Genomic DNA, 12,126 nt, shown 5'->3' with positions numbered 1-12,126 from the left:
TCACAACCATCCGTAATGAGATCTGACGCCCCCTTCTGGTCTGTCTGAAGACAGCTACAGTGTACTTACATATAATAATAAATAAATAAAAATCTTAAAAAAAAAAAAAAAGTCATTCCTGATGACTTAAGGCTGCCACCACCCACAACAGGGAGATATGCGGTCCCTGGAGCTCCCACAAAAACAAAGTCATTGCTAAGTATTGCTGGCCCTAGGTCTGCTGGCTGGCCAGCCACCTACATAGAGCCATGATAGCTTCAGCCTGTGCTGCTTTCCCTGAAGGAAGGTAGAGTGGATGAGGCATCGATTTGTCCCAGTGGTGCCTGGTGAGTCAATCTTCAGGGTAGCTGGCACCAAGGTCTGGGTGCTGTGCAGTAATCTAGGGTTTCCTTGGAAACATGTCTTAACTGAGTAGGGCCGGTCTTAGACCCACAAGCCGGTGCCCATCATGCAGCTGCTGCAATTGTGGCAGCGTTGCTTGCCCTGCTGGGAAGCAGAGAATTCAGCTATGGGCTAGAAGCTCAAATATTGAGCCTGATGAGCCTGGAGTGGCAGACATTAACGGCAGGGAGGCATGAGGCAGCCAGGACCTCACACAGGACCTGCCCCGGAGGCCCTGTGTAGCTGCGACATGACACTGAGTCTTGGCAATGGTCCAGTATTTATGGTGCTTCAGAAACCAGGAGTCAATTATGTGAAAAATTCAGAACACCACGTGGACTTTTTCCCTTTAAAACATGAAGACTGGTTGCCTGAGCGTTACTCATTGTACAGTCACCACTCAGCCCGCCTTCACCAGGACTGCAGCACCAAAAACTTCCAGGTTAGATCCTTTAACCACCATGTTGTCATGCCCACTCCCACTGAGTCCCCCAGGGGCATGCCCAGCTGCCCTGAACTACATGCTGCCATCACCCATACCCCAGATCCATTGTCTGGTCATCACTGGGCACAAGGAACATCCAGATTAGATGCACACACACGTACCCCAACAGTCCCTTATGCACGTAGCCCTCTGAGGAAGGAGCAGATGCACTGAGCCTTCTGTGAGCTGAGCTGCACGCTGTTCCCTGTTTCACAGGTCTATTCTTCTGCCACTGTTTCTGCCCACCTTCATCTGTCCTGCTATACCAGGAACATGCAGATTAGATACTTTTCCCTACTCTCAATCCCCTGTCAGCTGTGTCCCCTAGGATATACCCAGGTGGTCTGACACATACAATGCCCCCTGAGTTCCATTGTTCAGCCCTAGGCTGTCCAGGAGACCTGCTGTACCAAGGACATCCAGATACAATCAGAGGGCTAAAAGAGAGTGTAAGATCACAATAAGAGCCAGGATTATATGGCAATTCTAGACTAAGCCCTGGGTATCCAAACAGAACCAAGATACAAGAAAATGACCTTAAATCCAATCTTATAAAGATAGTAGAGGCCTTTTAAGAAGAAATTAATAAATACCTCAAAGAAATTCAGAAAAATACAATGAAACAGATGAAGGAAATGAATAAAACTGTTCAAGACCTGAAAATAGAAATAGAAACAATAATGAAAACACACACTGGGAGAATCCTGAAGATGGAAAACCTAGAAAAGAGAACAGGAACTACAATCACTAGCATCACAGAATACAGGAGATGGAAGAGAGAATCCCAGGAGTAGAAGATAGTACAGAAGAAACTGATACATGAGTCAAAGAATATATTAAATCTTAAAAAAAAATCCTGACACAAAATATCCAGGAAATCTAGGATACTATGAAAAAAAAAAAAAAAAAGAGACACCTAACCAAAGACGAATAGGAATAGAAGAAGATGAGGAGTCCCAGATCCAAGGACCCAAAAATATTTTCAACAAAATTATAGAAGAAAAATTCCCCAGTCTATAAAAGAGATGCCTATAAACATACAAGGAGCTTACAGAACACCACCTAGACTGGACCAGAGAGAAAATCCCCTTCTACATCACAACCAAAACCAAATCTACGGATAAAGAAGTAATATTAAAAGCTGCAAGGGAAAAAATACCAGGTAACATACAAAGGCAGACCTATTAGAATTATGTTCAACTTTTCAACAGAGACTCTAAAAGCTAGAAGGCCCTGGACAGATGCCTTGAAGCCCCTAAGAAACCACAGATGACAACCTAGAAAAAACACCCAACAAAACTCTCAATCACCATAGATGGAGAAAGTCTGAGACAAAAACAAAATTTAAATATCAATCCACAAATCCAGTCCTTCAGAAAACACAAGAAGGATGTAAACTACACTGAAGAAATCAAAGAAAATAAATAATTGCACTATAGCAAGACTAACACACAGAGAGAGAGAGAGAGAGAGAGAGAGAGAGAGAGAGCACATTAACAACTTCAACATCAAATAACAAGAATTAACAATCATTGGTTGTTAATATCTCTCAACATCAATGGACTCAATTCCTTACTAAAAGGCCCAGGCTAACAGAGTGGATGCTAAAGCAGGAGCCATCAATCTGATGCATGTAAGAACCATACCTTAGCAATAGGTATTGTCTCTCAGTAAAGGGCTATGTTTGTTTTTCCAAACAAACAGATTCAGAAAGCAAGCCAGAGAAGCCATTCTAATATCTAATAAAACGAACCTTCAACCAAAATCAATCGAAAGAGATGGGGAAGGTGACTTCATATTCACTAAAGGAGAAATCTACCAAGATAAAGTCTCAGTTCTGAACATCTGTGGCCAAAGGCAAGGCTACATACATTCATAAAGGAAACATCACTAAAATCTTAAATCACACACTGAACCTCTCACATTCATAGTGGGAAACTTCAACACCTATCTCTCACCAATAGTCAGGTCATCCAGAGAGAAACTAAACAGAAAAATAATGAAACTAACTGATTTTTTCCATTTTTTATTAGATATTTTCTTCATTTACATTTCAAATGCTATCCCGAAAGTCCCCTATACCCTCCCCCAAACCTGCTCCCCAACCCACCCACTCCCAATTCTTGGCTCTGGCATTCCCCTGTGCTGGGGCATATAAAGTTTGCAATACCAAGAGGCCTCTCTTTCCAGTGATGGCAGACTAGGCCATCTTCTGATACATATGCAGCTAGAGACATGAGCTCTGGGGGTACTGGTTAGTTCATATTGTTGTTCCACCTATAGGGTTGCAAACCCCTTCAGCTCCTTGGGTACTTTCTCTAGCTCCTCCATTGTGGGCCCTGTGTTCCATCCAATAGATGACTGTAAGCATCCACTTCTGTATTTGCCAGGCACTGGCCTAGCCTCACAAAAGACAGCTATATTAGAGTCCTTTCAGCAAAATTTTGTTGGCATATGCCATAGTGTTTGCGTTTGGTGGCTGATTATGGGATACCACGAAACTAACCATCAAACTAACTCAGGATGACTGTAGAATGGATAAAGAATATGTGGTACTTCTACACAATGGAATCTTATTTGACTATTAAAAACAAAGACAAAAAATATCATCCTGAGTGAAGTAACCTCGACCCAGTGGTATGTAGTCACTTATAAGTGGATATTAGCCATAAAGTACAGGATAACTATGCTATAATCCATAGACACAAAGAAACTAGGTATCAAGGAGGACCCAAGGGAGGATACATGAAACTTACTCAGAAGGGAAAACAAAATAATCATAGAAGGTGGATGGAGGGAGAGAACTGGGTGGGAGAGGGGGTGAAGAAGGGAAAGGGGGTGGGGAGAATGAAGGCAGGAGACGGATGGGAGAGAGAATAGAAATTTATTTGAGGCATTTTTGAGACTAGCTAGACACTTGGGATATAAGAGGCTACTGAGAATCTAGGGGTATGACCCTAGCTGAAACTCCTAGCAGCTGGGGATATGGAGACTGAAGTGGCCACCTCCTGTAGCCAGGTAGAACTTCCAGTGGAAGGAGGGGTATATCAACCCACCCAGGACACCCTCATCCTAAGTTTTTTCTGCCTACATAATGTGCAGGGTTAAATATGGAGTAGAGATTGAGGGAACAGCCAACCAGTGACTGGCTCAACTTGAGACCCATCCCATGGAAAAGAGTCAATACCTGACACTGTTAATACTCTGCTATGGTGGCAGACAGGAACCTAGCATAATCGAGGCTTCATCCAGCAGCTTATGGAAAGAGATGCAGACCCACAACCACACATAAGGTGGAGCTTGGAGAATCTTGTGGAAGAGTGGGAGGTAGGACTGGGTGAGCTGGTGTGGCCAAGGACACCAGAAGAACACCTACGGAGTCAACTAACTGGGGCTGTTGGGGGCTTCCAGAGACTGAACCAGTAATCAACAAGCATGCAGGGACTGTACTTAAACTCCCTACCCATTTGTAGCAGATGTGTAGCTTGGTCTTTATGTAGGTACCACAACCATTGGAGTGTGGACTGTCTCTTACTCTGTTGTCTGCTACTAGATCCGCTTACCCAAGCTGGCCTGCGTGGTTGCCCTCAGTGTGTGGTAGGATGCTCTTAGTCCTCCTAAGACTAGATTTCACAGGATGGTATGGTACCCTAGGGCAGCTTCACCTTCTCTGAAAAGAAAGGAAGTGGGTAATGCTTAGTATTTGTAAGGGTAAGATTGAGAGGAAAGGAAGGAGGGAGACTCTGATTCAAGTGTAAAGTGAACAAATAAATAAACAAATAAAAAATGAAATAAAGACCTTTTGATACTATGAAATATAAAGTATAAAATATAAAAATATAAAAAATACATATATTTTTCTATAAGAGAGAGAGAGAGAGAGAGTCAGTCAGTCCCCTGGAAGGTGGTGATAAATTACTTGGTATTGCTGGGAAGATGGGGTAGCTGAAAGGAATGGGGTTGGGGGAAACCGTGACTAGGATGCACTGTCTGAGAGAAGAATCTATTTTCAATAAAAATAAACAAACCATTAATGTTTTTTTTTCTTAATCTAAACCCTGAGTAGCCACTTTTATAGAAAGATCCCAGATCTGATGATGTCAAGTGTCCTGAATGTTTTAAATGAATGGTGACAATTTCCCATCCAACTTTAAGCCTCCATTCAGCTGTAACAGAAAATAATCACTTTTGTTTTTTAATCACTCTGAAAAATATCTGGATAATGTTATTTTTTCTGAAAAATTGTATAATGTAAATATGTTCATGGTCTATAATGGAAAATACCACAGAAAAAACCACACATGTGGCTGATCCTCCTAATATGTGCTTTATGTATCAGACAAGAGAGTGTCAGAAGAAAGAATTGCACATGGTGCCCCAGTACTAGGCTGAGCGCAAGCGTGTGCTAACTTTAGAAACAAACCCAGGAATATCTGACTCATCCATTCACAGGTGCAAGCATATCAAGAATTTCTATTCTATTTTAACCATGAGAAGGCACCCAGATGTTGGGAATATTAACGCAAAATACATAAATTTAAAAATAACCACACAGCAGTAAATCCTTAGAGTGTTTTGTGATTTTTTTCCAAACACCATCAGGGTTTATATGTTGTATGGTTACAACACAGCAATAAAGATGGCCAGATGGTCATTAAGTTAAGTGCTTTGGAGATGTGAGCTATGCACAGGTCCTTCAGTTAAACTGCCCTTTGTGATTTAGGGCATGAATGACACTTATAAAATCATACTTTGAATTTGTGTCAGTTCTTGTTTTCATGCTGAGTGATTACACTATCCCACAACCTTAATGCACTAACACTCGTGAGTAACATTTTTGATTGGGTGATAAAGGCTTTGGACATCAAAGTACCTTTCACTACCAGAGATTAAAATTGGAAGAAACTGTTGGTAACTTGGAAAAAATGCTTTGCACCCCTTGGACCTCAAATATAATACATCGATAATCTATCAGTGCATGTTAGTATAACTGAGTTATTTCACCTGCAATACATTAAACCCATACACCTTATGTATTTAATAAGGTTGAAAAGGAAATAAGTGAGTCTGTATTAACACTGTTGTAGCCCAAGCACAGAACAGTCTAGAATACTGAAGGAATTCTGCAGGCATTCCCATTTGATGGGAATGGCCAGTCCACTTGATATTGGTATTTTGTATATTCATCTTTAGGCATGTGATCTAGTGCATACAATTATATTCAAGGATATGCTGAGTTAATTATGCCATTTAGGTATTATAAAATTAATATGCTTAAACAGAGTTCTTATCATTCATTATTGATCTTTACCATCAACTTAGATTAAACATAAAATACTTAATTCTATTAAAGAATATATTTTTAAAAAGTAATGTAAGCTTCATATAAAATGGATCCAAAAGCACATAATATATGCTGAAAGACATGTAACATGACCAAAATATATGTTTGTATATTGATTTTAGCTATGTTTCTCTTTGATACAAAAAATCAATTTTTTTTTCATTTTTTTAAATTAGGTATTTTCCTCAATTACATTTCCAATGCTATCCAAAAAGTCCCCAATACACTCCCCCCCAGTCCCCCACCCACCCACCCTCACCCCTTGGCCCTGGCATTCCCCTGTACTGGGGCATATAAAGTTGGCAAGTCCATGATGGCCGACTAGGCCATCTTTTGATACAAATGCAGCTAGAGTCAAGAGCTCTGGGGTACTGGTTAGTTCATAATAATGTTCCACCTATGGGGTTGCAGTTCCCTTTAGCTCCTTGGGTACTTTCTCTAGCTCCTCCATTGGGGGCCCTGTGATCCATCCAATAGCTGACTGTGAGCATCCACTTCTGTGTTTGCTAGGCCCCGGCATTGTCTCACAAGAGACAGCTATATCTGGGTCCTTTCAGCAAAATCTTGCTAGTGTATGCAATGGTGTCAGCATTTGGAAGCTGATTATGGGATGGATCCCTGGATATGGCAGTCTTTAGATGGTCCATCCTTTCTTCACAGCTCCAAACTTTGTCTCTGTAACTCTTTCCATGGGTGTTTTGTTCCCAATTCCAAGAAGGGGCACAATGTCCAACTTTGGTCTTCGTTCCTCTTGAGTTTCATGCGTTTAACAAATTGTATCTTATATCTTGGGTAGCCTAAGTTTTTGGGCTAATATCCACTTATCAGTGAGTACATATTGTGTGAGTTCCTTTGTAAATATGTTACCTCACTCAGGATGATGCCCTCCAGCTCCATCCATTTGCCTAGGAATTTCATAAATTCATACCTTTTAATAGCTGAGTAGTACTCCATTGTGTAAATGTACCACATTTTCTGTATCCATTCCTCTGTTGAGGGGCATCTGGGTTCTTTCCAGCTTCTGGCTATTATAAATAAGGCTGCTATGAACATAGTGGAGCATGTGTCCTTCTTACCGGTTGGAACATCTTCTGGATATATGCCCAGGAGAGGTATTGCTGGATCCTCTGGTAGAATTATGTCCAATTTTTTGAGGAACCACCAAACTGATTTCCAGAGTGGTTGTACCAGCTTCCAATCCCACCAACAATGGAGGAGTGTTCCTCTTTCTCCACATCCTTGCCAGCATCTGCTGTCACCTGAATTTTTGATCTTAGCCATTCTGACTGGTGTGAGGTGGAATCTCAGAGTTGTTTTGAGTTGCATTTCCCTGATGATTAAGGATGTTGAACATTTTTTCAGATGCTTCTCTGCCATTCGGTATTCCTCGGGTGAGAATTCTTTGTTCAGTTCTGAGCCCCATTTTTTAACGGGGTTATTTGATTTTCTGGAGTCCACCTTCTTGAGTTCTTTATATATATTGGATATTAGTCCCCTATCTGATTTAGGATAGGTGAAGATCCTTTCCCAATCTGTTGGTGGTCTTTTTGTCTTATTGACGGTGTCTTTTGCCTTGCAGAAGCTTTGCAACTTTATTAGGTCCCATATATCGATTCTCGATCTTACAGCACAAGCCTTTGCTGTTCTATTCAGGAATTTTCCCCCTGTACCCATATCTTCGAGCTTTTCCCTACTTTCTCCTCTATAAGTTTCAGTGTCTCTGGTTTTATGTGGAGTTCCTTAATCCACTTAGAGTTGACCTTGGTACAAGGAGATAGGAATGGATCAATTCGCATTCTTCTACATGATAACCGCCAGTTGTGCCAGCACCATTTGTTGAAAATGCTGTCTTTTTTCCACTGGATGGTTTTTGCTCCCTTGTCAAAGATCAAGTGACCATAGGTATGTGGGTTGATCTCAGGGTCTTCAATTCTGTTCCATTGGTCTACTTGTCTGTCGTTATACCAGTACCATGCAGTTTTTATCACAATTGCTCTGTAGTACAGCTTTAGGTCAGGCATGGTGATTCCACCAGAGGTACTTTTATCCTTGAGAAGAGTTTTTGCTATCCTAGGTTTTTTGTTGTTCCAGATGAATTTGCAGATTGCCCTTTCTAATTCGTTGAAGAATTGAGTTGGAATTTTGATGGGGATTGCATTGAATCTGTAGATTGCTTTTGGTAAGATAGCCATTTTTACAATGTTGATCCTGCCAATCCATGAGCATGGGAGGTCTTTCCATCTTCTGAGATCTTCTTTAATTTCTTTCTTCAGGGACTTGAAGTTCTTGTCATACAGATCTTTCACTTCCTTAGTTAGAGTCACGCCAAGGTATTTTATATTGTTTGTGACTATTGAGAAGGGTGTTGTTTCCCTAATTTCCTTCTCTGCCTGTTTATCCTTTGTGTACAGAAAGGCCATTGACTTGCTTAACTTTTTATCCAGCTACTTCACCGAAGCTATTGTTCAGGCTTAGGAGTTCTCTGGTGGAATTTTTAGGGTCACTTATGTATACTATCATATCATCTGCAAAAAGCAATATTTTGACTTCTTCTTTTCCGATTTGTATCCCCTTGATCTCCTTTTGTTGTCTAATTGCTCTGGCTAGGACTTCAAGTACAATGTTGAATAGGTAGGGAGAGAGTGGGCAGCCTTGTCTAGTCCCTGATTTTAGTGGGATTGCTTCCAGCTTCTCACCACTTACTTTGATGTTGGCTACTGGTTTGCTGTATATTGCTTTTATCATGGTTAGGTATGGGCCTTGAATTCCTGATCTTTCCAAGGCTTTTATCATGATCGGGTGTTGGATTTTGTCAAATGCTTTTTCAGCATCTAATGAGATGATCATGTGGTTTTTGTCTTTGAGTTTGTTTATATAATGGATTACATTGATGGATTTCCGTATATTGAACCATCCTTGCATCCCTGGGATGAAACCTACTTGGTCAGGATGGATGATTGTTTTGATGTGTTCTTGAATTCGGTTAGCAAGAACTTTATTGAGGATTTTTGCATCAATATTCATAAGGGAAATTGGTCTGAAGTTCTCTATTTTTGTTGGGTCTTTATGTGGTTTAGGTATCAGAGTAATTGTGGCTTCATAGAATGAGTTGGGTAGAGTACCTTCTGATTCTATTTTGTGGAATAGTTTGTGAAGAACTGGGATTAGATCTTCTTTGAAGGTTTGATAGAACTCTGCACTAAACCCATCTGGTCCTGGGCTTTTCTTGGTTGGGAGACTATTAATGACTGCTTCTATTTCTTTAGGGGATATGGGACTGTTTAGATCATTAACCTGATCTTGATTTAACTTTGGTACCTGGTATCTGTCTAGAAACTTGTCCATTTCATCCAGGTTCTCCAGTTTTGTTGAGTATAGCCTTTTGTAGAAGGATCTGATGGTGTTTTGGATTTCTTCAGGGTCTGTTGTTATATCTCCCTTTTCATTTCTGATTTTGTTAATTAGAATACTTTCCCTATGCCCTCTAGTGAGTCTGGCTAAGGGTTTATCTATCTTGTTTATTTTATCAAAGAACCAGCTCCTTGATTGGTTGATTCTTTGAATTGTTCTTCTTGTTTCCACTTGGTTGATTTCACCCCTGAGTTTGATTATTTCTTGCAGTCTACTCCTCTTGGGTGAATTTGCTTCCTTTCATTCTAGAGCTTTTAGGTGTGTTGTCAAGCTGCTAATGTGTGCTCTCTCTAGTTTCTTTTTGGAGGCACTCAGAGCTATGAGTTTTCCTCTTAGAAATGCTTTCAATGTGTCCCATAAGTTTGGGTATGTTGTGGCTTCATTTTCATTAAACTCCAGAAAGTCCTTAATTTCTTTCTTTATTCCTTCCTTGACCAAGTTATCATTGAGAAGAGTGTTGTTTAGTTTCCACATGTGTGTTGGCTTTCTATTATTTATTTTGTTATTGAAGATCAGTCTTAGTCCATGGTGATCTGATAGGATGCATGGGACAATTTCAATATTTTTGTATATGTTGAGGCTTGTTTTGTGACCAATTATGTGGTCAATTTTGGAGAAGGTACCGTGAGGTACTGAGAAGAAGGTATATCCTTTCGTTTTAGGATAAAATGTTCTGTAGATATCTGTCAGATCCATTTGTTTCATAACCTCTATTAGTTTCACTGTGTCCCTGTTTAGTTTCTGCTTCCATGATCTGTCCATTGGTGAAAGTGGTGTGTTGAAGTCTCCCACTATTATTGTGTGAGGTACAATGTGTGCTTTGAGCTTTAATAAGGTATCTTTAATGAACGAGGCTGCCCTTGTATTTGGAGCATAGATATTCAGAATTGATAGTTCCTCTTGGAGGATTTTACCTTTGATGAGAATGAAGTGTCCTTCCTTGTCTTTTTTGATGACTTTGGGTTGGAAGTCAATCTTATCAGATATTATAATGGATTCTCCAGCTTGTTTCTTCCTACCATTTGCTTGGAAAATTGTTTTCCAGCCGTTCATTCTGAGGTAGTGTCTACCCTTTTTCTCTGAGATGAGTTTCCTGTAAGCAGCAAAATGTTGGGTCCTATTTCTGTAGCCAGCCTGTTAGTCTATGTCTTTTTATTGGGGAGTTGAGTCCATTGATATTAAGAGATATTAGGGAGAAGTAATTGTTGCTTCCTTCTATTTTTGTTGTTAGAGTTGGTGTTCTGTTGTTGTGGCTGTCTTCTTTTAGGTTTGTTGAGGGATTACCTTCTTGCTTTTTCTAGGACCTGGTTTCCGTCCTTGTATTGGTTTTTTTCTGTTATTATCCTTTGAAGGGCTGGATTGGTGGAAAGATAATGTGTGAATTTGGTTTTGTCGTGGGATACTTTGGTTTCTCCATTTATGGTAATTGAGAGTTTGGCTGGGTATAGTAGCCTGGGCTGGAAATTGTGTTCTCTTAGTTTCTGTATAACATCTGCCCAGGCACTTCTGGCTTTCATAGTCTCTGGTGAAAAATCCGGTGTAATTCTGATAGGCTTGCCTTTCTGTGTTACTTGACCTTTTTCCCTTACTGCTTTTAGTATTCTATCTTTATTTAGTGCATTTGTTGTTCTGATTATTATGTGTCAGAAGGAATTTCTTTTCTGGTCCAGTCTATTTGGAGTTCTGTAAGCTTCTTGTATGTTCATGGGCATCTCTTTCTTTAGGTTTGGGAAGTTTTCTTCTATAATTTTGTTGAATATATTTGCTGGTCCTTTGAGTTGAAAATCTTCATTCTCATCTACTCCTATTATCCGTAGGTTTGGTCTTCTCATTTTGTCCTGGATTTCCTGGATGTTTTGAGTTAGGATCTTTTTGGATTTTGTATTTTCTTTGATTGTCGTGCCGATGTTCTCTATGGAGTCTTCTGCACCTGAGATTCTCTCTTTCATCTCTTGTTCCAGATTTCTTTCCTAGGGTTTCTATCTCCAGCGTTGCCTCAATTTGGGTTTTCTTCATTGTCTCTACATCCCTTTTTAGGTCTTGGATGGTTTTATTCAATTCCATCACCTGTTTGGTCTGGTTTTCCTTCAATTCCTTAAGGGATTTTTGTGCTTCCTCTTTAATGTCTTCTACCTGTTTAGCAGTGTTCTCCTGCAATTCTTTAAGGGATTTTTGTGCTTCCTCTTTAATATCTTCTACCTGTTTAGCAGTGTTCTCCTGTATTTCTTTAAGTGTGTTATTAAAGTCCTTCTTGATGTCCTCTACCATCATCATGAGATATGCTTTTAGATCCGGGTCTAGCTTCTCCTGTGTGTGGGGGTGCCCTGTACTGGGCGAAGTGGGATTGCTGGGTTCTGATGATGGTGAGTAGTCTTGGTTTCTGTTAGTAAGATTATTATGTTTACCTTTCGCCATCTGGTAATCTCTGGGGTTAGTTGTTATCGTTGTCACTGTTTAAAGATTGGAGCAGATGCTGTGTTCCACTCACCAGAAGTCTTAATATCCT

At 40.2% G+C, this 12,126-nt stretch overlaps 1 pseudogene; it reads left to right on the top strand.

The window, feature by feature from the left end:
- Positions 1 to 631: 631 nt before the first annotated feature.
- Positions 632 to 12,126, top strand: part of LOC110310730 (uncharacterized) — a 150,344-nt pseudogene continuing 138,849 nt past the window's right edge.

The sequence above is a fragment of the Mus caroli genome, unplaced genomic scaffold, assembly GCF_978045245.1.
Source record: "Mus caroli unplaced genomic scaffold, Mus_caroli_1 scaffold_16, whole genome shotgun sequence".
In the NCBI taxonomy this organism is placed as follows: Eukaryota; Metazoa; Chordata; class Mammalia; order Rodentia; family Muridae; genus Mus; species Mus caroli.
Note: the sequence above shows the minus strand (reverse complement) of the source record. Positions and strands in the feature narration are given on the sequence as shown.